Source organism: Xenopus tropicalis, chromosome 1 (genome assembly GCF_000004195.4).
Source record: "Xenopus tropicalis strain Nigerian chromosome 1, UCB_Xtro_10.0, whole genome shotgun sequence".
NCBI classification, from domain to species: domain Eukaryota; kingdom Metazoa; phylum Chordata; class Amphibia; order Anura; family Pipidae; genus Xenopus; species Xenopus tropicalis.
Genome location: NC_030677.2, coordinates 175,582,543 through 175,589,215, shown reverse-complemented (window position 1 = coordinate 175,589,215; position 6,673 = coordinate 175,582,543). Strand labels below are relative to the sequence as shown.

General features: G+C 42.3%; 1 protein-coding gene across 6 annotated transcripts in view; it reads left to right on the top strand.

Moving 5' to 3' along the window:
* The first annotated feature begins 4,944 nt into the window (after nucleotides 1–4,944).
* The window catches only part of pam (peptidylglycine alpha-amidating monooxygenase), an 83,927-nt gene continuing 82,198 nt past the window's right edge, over nucleotides 4,945–6,673 (top strand). For 3 of the 6 annotated variants that reach the window (XM_012956896.3, XM_012956893.3, XM_012956879.3), the window contains exon 1: nucleotides 4,945–5,049. The gene's annotated coding sequence lies outside the window, so the exon portion shown is untranslated. 6 annotated transcript variants of the gene reach the window in all.

The following is a 6,673-nucleotide window of genomic DNA, read 5'->3' as shown; positions in this document are numbered from 1 at the left end:
TGTCACAGAGCTCAGAGACGCTGCGTCACCATGGCAACCAGACGCTTCTGCCCTCTGAGCATGCCCCACCTGCAGTAACAAGTCGTTAAGTCTTGGAGGAGCGATGCATTATGGGAATCTTCTCTACCCAGCTCAGCGGTTTTTTTCTCTGTTTGGCTTCTGATTTCTGAAGGGGTGAAGTATGGGGAGACTTAAGGGCACTATTGAGACAACAAAAAGGTATGCCTGCAGCTTGGGATTAACTCTTTACTAGCCTTTTCTTCTCCTTTAAGATATGGAGATCCAAGTTATGGAAAGACCCCTTATCTGGAAAACCCCAGGTCCTGAGCATGCAGCATAACAGGTCCCATACCTGTAATTAATCTATGTGGTGATACTATAAGAATTATATATAAGGAGGTTCTGATTGGTCTGTATATAAATCTGTAAAACACAACTATAGTTATAGATGTTATATGTCCACCTCTCTTCATTATTTATTATCACTTGTACACTGCCTGTAGTGTTTTTCCTATATCTAATTAAAATATTTATTGAAAATATTAAATATGGTATTATAGAGCAATACTGCAATACAAATGCAATAAATTAGGAATGTGTATGTGAAGCTGCAGTTTACCTAGGGGAACACACATGTTTACATATTAGTATCTAGTGCCTGTCTGTATTTTTAATTTTGGCAATAAAAATTCCCCTCATCAAAAATGCTTGCTACTCAACATTAGCAGCACTTAGTGAGAGCTCAAAATAGAAGGTGCTTTAAATAGTAGCGCCTCTTTCCTCTAATGCTTTCTGCTAATCAGCAGATAAGATACAGCCAGACTGCTGGCATTCTATGCAATGTTTTACATTTGTTTGCCCTGCCCACACAAAAGAAAAGCTAAAGTTGACATGGAATATTATTGTCATCACATAATGTTTCAATGTATTTCAGCCAGCAGAAAAAAATCCATACATCTCTCTGCTGCCTGCCATGCAGATGAACTGCTTGTCACCGCTCATAACATTTAGTTTGTGTCCAAAAAATGATGGTTTGCAGGGTACACTTGTTTGTTTGTTTGTTGCATTCACACCAGTTTTTCATTTTTTTTAAAGTGTACTATGTAAAGATGGTTGAAGAGGTGTCTACTGCACATGCCTGACTGATTTCCAATAGTATGTGCAGTAGGCACCTCTTCGACCATCTGCAGTCAGATGGAAGTCAGAAGAAAGTGGGTGGAGCTACAGTCTAAACTAGGAAGTAGCTGAGAGAGCTGAAGTTGAGCTGTTTGTCATAGTGAATCTACATGAGACAGGGAGGGCAGGGAGAAAGCTATGTTATTCTGGGGGCTGTATAGTCATTTTAGAGAAAGAAAAAAAGGTTTACTTATTCTTCAGGGCTGTGACACACGGGGAGATTAGTCGCCCACAACAAATCTCCCTTGTCATGGGCAACTAATGTCCCCAAAGTGCCATCCCACTGGCGAAAATGTAAATCATTTGTGGGATGGCATACGCAGTGCCGCGATTTCCCGAAATCGCGGACGTTTCCTCTCAAGGATTAGCAACAAGCTTATAAGTGAGGCACTAGAGTGCAAGAAGGAAGGCCACACTCACCTTATAATATATAATATAGTGGCAAAGCCAAAAACTGGGCTCCACAAATTGGGAAATTTATGAACTGATTTAAAGGCATTTCAGTGATTTATTTTTAAGTGCAGAGCCACTGTACACTAAATAAAGGTTCATGTCAAACAGTGACTTTTCAGCAGTGATCAGATTTTTCTGGATGTACAATTGTTTCCCAGTCTCTTGTCCTTGCCAACAGCAGCCAAAACAAGTATAAATAATAACAAGTCTGGTCTGGTGTTTCAATTGAGGAAACCAGAGAACCAAATGAATTAAAATGTTCTATAGAAAATGGTATGACAATGAATTACTACAGTTACAGTAACAACTTCAATGGGAAAGTAAAGGCCCTAATATCATGGTCACTGGGTTCTTATCAGATTCTACTGCGCAGAACTTATTGTTTCTTGTTCATCAAAGCAAGCAATCTAGATGTCTAACCTTGTGATCAGTTGACAGCAGTTACAATACGTCTTGGGATAAAAAGAAATATAATCTATTAAATAAATTAACATTAATGGTCATTACTGGAATGAAGAGAGGTTCATGCCACAGCCAGAAAGCTGAGAGATTGAAGGCAGGACCACTTTAAGGTACCAGCGAGACCTGGGAAAAATTTCATTGTGTGCCCCCACTGCCCCAAGAAATGTGTGATAGAATAAGCCTCAAGAACGTGAAGTTTAATACAGTAAGGCAGGCAGTGAACAAATGGTCTGTGCTTACTAAAGTAGACATGATCCCTAGGTGTGCCCCCTGGATTAACTGCCCTGGGAGCATAAAAATTACGAAATGGTGAGGCCACAAGAAAAAAGGCAAAGAAATTAAAATAATCACAGTTGATTAAAATGAGGAGTCTGCCACCTTTGCAGGATGCTTCTGCCAAATGTTACCCCAGAAGGTCAACAATACCCTGGATGCCATTCTAATACAACTCCCAAACCCTCTGACAGTCTTCCACTGGTGTTTATTAGCACCTGGAGGGGTGGAAGTTAACTGTGCACTCAGACTGTGATCTTCAGACTGGGCAGCCCTGGTGTAAATATGTATGTATGTATATTTTTATTTATAAAGCGCTACTTATGTACGCAGCACTGTACATTAGAATACATTAATACAAACAGGGGGTTAATAAGGTAATAGATAAATACAAAGTATAACAATAAATACAAATAAATACAAGATACAGTTGCAATAAGTTAAGAGTCAAAGACACAAGAGGATGTAGGTCCCTGCCCCGTAGAGCTTACAATCTATATAACATGAGATATGAGTGTACAATATTTCCAGCTTTTGAGATTAGGTACAAAATGTCATCTGTGCTCTAAAACTTACCCTGGCAATCATATGCATGTTGGTAGAAAAGAATAAAAGTAGTACATTTATAATAAAAGGTTTTAAATATTATAAGAGGCTTGTTCATCGGGATGACATAAAACCCATATATGACAGTCTGATATTATGCAAGTGCTTTTAGCAATATACTATGGTTACCAACATCCTGTCAGGTTGGTATAAAGTATGCAGAAATTACACAATAGTTACTATTACATACCCCCACATAACACAGACAAGGAACAGGGGAAAATGATACAAGAAAGCCCACTGATACAGGCACAACAGGCTTTTGGAGGTTTTTTTGTAAGACCAGCTCCCTTAAAAAACTACAGCTTACTTCATGCTCTACAAATCAGGGTCAGATAAAGTATGTTTCCTGGGGCCACATTTGTTTTGATGCTGCCCTCAGTCCCAAACCAGTGGGTATCCCATAGCCCTAAACCATACCCAACCTTTTTTAACCCTGGGGGTTTCCAAATAACAGCTCTAATTGGCTATCTGGCAGCCCCATGAGGACTGCCAGTCTGCAGGAGGTTCTGTTTGGCAGCTTTAGGGGGTACAGCTCAGCCCTGTCCTTACCGCTTGCCCCAAGAACAGAGCTTGATGCAGGCTGCTTCTGATGCTTCCTAACTTGCACCTGTAGACATGTAAGTTAGAATTGGATAGGGGTCAGTTGGGGGGGACACCTATGTGCCTTCCCCTGCCTTCCTTTTAGATGGAGCACTGACACAGGACATGCCGCAGGTGTCTGCGCTCTGAAAAATCCACTGTTTGTGCAGTTGCCAGTATAGAGAGGAAAAATTGGGGTTTGGTTAAATAGTATCTCAGCGTAACACAGAGCTGTCAACCTGGGAGATGCATTCATCAGGGGATGCTGCACATTTTAGCTAAAGACTGGAAGTAACATACGTGAGCACCCCAGAAGTGACATACGTGAGTGCGCATCCCAGAAGTGACATCACGCACATGCACAAATGTGCCACTGAAGCCATAGAATTGCTACCTGCAAATGTGCAATCACACACATTTTTCCTTGTCGCCCTTGTCGCGGGCGACTAATCTCCCCAAAATGCCATCCCACTGGCTAAAATGTAAATTGCCGGTGGGATGGCATACGTGGCGGTGAAATTGCCAAAGTTTCCTCTCAAGGCAGCTTTACATTCTAGCCGGTGGGATGACATTTTGGGGAGATTAGTTGCTCGTGACAAGGGAGATTTGTCGCACGGCGATTAATCTCCCTGTCAGTCACAGCCCTTAGGAGTTATTCTCTGTGCATGCCGCCCAGAATTTGCTCAGAAATTCTGGAGTTTTAAGAAAAATCATAAGAATGGTATGAGGTAGGAGACAGTGGGGGAGAGGTGCCACTATCCAGTAATTCCTGGTAATATAGGTGGGGTTGATAGAACCTGTACCATGACACACATAACAGCAGAACACAAGTGCAATTTCAAGCTCAATAGCAAATTTTTTTTTGTTCACAACTCAGCATTTTTCCAAGAATTCCAGCATCACTGCATTTATAAATGAACTCTGAGGAATAATTCTTAATTACAACCAGCTTTACTTAGAATGAACCTGGGCTCTTACAAGGCTCCATAAGTTCATTTGACTTTAGAGCATAAACTACTTTGACGCTTGGTATCTTCCTCTGTACATTTATCACTGCTAATTTAAATGGATTTTTATCTTGACGCTAAGTGCTAATGAACCATCGCTTACAGACATAAAACCCACTCTTTTGGGGCGTTGAATGATCCCTGCCTGTCATTAGCGCGTGTGTTGATGTGGTGATAGTGCGGAGGGTCCCTATGGCACCGCAACCAATAGGAGCGTCAGGGGCCCCACACACCGGCCGGTGCTGCCAATACCAACTCCATCCACTTACAGCCCCAATTCCTCTAGCGCGCCTTCTTTTATTCACAGCAGAACGTGCTTTGCAGATTAATAAAGTTGAATTATTTTGAACCATTGCTTTTTTTTCGCAAGTCATTCTGGTAGTTGTAGTTTCCACGGACTGTATTGCTTCCTTGTATTGCTGCACGTAGACTGGTAGCTGGCAGAGTATGAGGTGAGGAGCACGGAGCGGCCGCTTTGGTGCTGTCCCTAGTAAGTGTGACTGGGGCTGTGGATGTGGGGATCCCCTTGCAGAGAGGCTTTGGAACTGCTGGAAGCCGCCGGGGGGGTGGGAGGTCAGGGTTCCAGCCGGGGAGCGACACTGTTGTCCTTATTAGAGCGGGATGTTCTGGGTGTGGAAAAGTTCCAGGGCTAATTGTGACTGCTGCTCCCTGACTTCAGCGCTGGCTCTCCCGGCAATTTAAATCTTTTCTACTGGATTAGGATTAGGAATTGGCCCTACATTTGGGGTACTTGTTGGGTGAGGAGCAGGTGGAATTGATTGGACTTGGGGGTGGTTCACCTTTAGGTTAACTTTTAGTATGTTATAGTATGGCCTATTCTTAGCAACTTTTCAGTTGGTCTTCATTTTTTTTTTTTTTTATAGTTTTTGAATTATTAGTCTTATTCTTTTCAGCTTTCAAATGGGGGTAAGTGACCCTGCAGCCAAAACATTATTGCTCTGTGAGACTACAATTTTATTGACATTGTTACTTTGTATTTCTTATCTTTCTATTGAGGTCACTCCTCTAGTCATTCCTGTCTCTAATTCACACCACTGCCTGGTTGCTAGGTTACATTGGGCCACAGCAACCAGGTAGCTGCTGAAATTCCGACCTGGAGAGCTGCTGAACAAATAATTCAAAAACCGCAAATAATGAAAATTGAAAAATGTCTTAGAAACGCATTCTATACATCATATTAAAAGTTAATTTAAAGGTGAGCAACCCCTTTAAAGGGATGAGTGTGCCCATCTTACCCCATGGTGCAAGGTGATTCCCTTCCTTATAGTAAAGGAAAGGACTGGTATTGTGGTACCCTATTGGCACTGACCACTCTGCCACCTCTCACATCAGTGGGAGACAAATGCCTATTCTCTGAGCTGTGGCTCTCACCCTTGGCGTTCGTTTTCTCTTTAGTTCTGACAGGTGCGGGGTTGATGTATGCTTCCCCTTGTAGCAGAAAGGAGAGTAATAAATTTGTCTTGGTATTGCATTGGAGTACTGATAACTGATACTGCAAATAAGACCCAGCACAAAAGTGCCAACCGTCCATGGCAGGGGAAGATACTCTATGTGTAAAGAGCTTATTCATGAATCAGGAGGTGGAAAAGTGACATAGGGGGTTGAAGGGATGGAGCTTACTCTAGCAGCAGAGAAGGGGCTGGATGATGGGGCTCATTAAGGCATTGTTGCTAAAGGGTAGAATGATTCAGAACCCCCTGTGGCCCTTTATTGCCATAATTGAATGATGTTGGTTGTTGCCTAGCAAAGAGGTGACTGTAAAGTGAAGCCAGATCTTACTGGGTACAAGGCTGTATCACAAAACATTACTCTATATATATATATATATATTAGATTGTGGCTGACTATAGTGATGTGCATTGCAAGTGCAGTGACGCTGCCCTATGCTGACAGGTCTGTTTGCTTTATCTGTGATGGTTCTCATTTCTTATTCAGTTTGGGCATGTCATAAAGTCAGCCAGACGTAAACACTTTTGGGCCGCCCCCCCAAAAATGGTAGGAGTAGCCTTCTTCGCTTCAGACACACCCCTTCCCAAATGTAGTAGGCGTCTGAGGAGAGGATGAGATGAAGGGATAAGTGCCTTGTCTGTGGT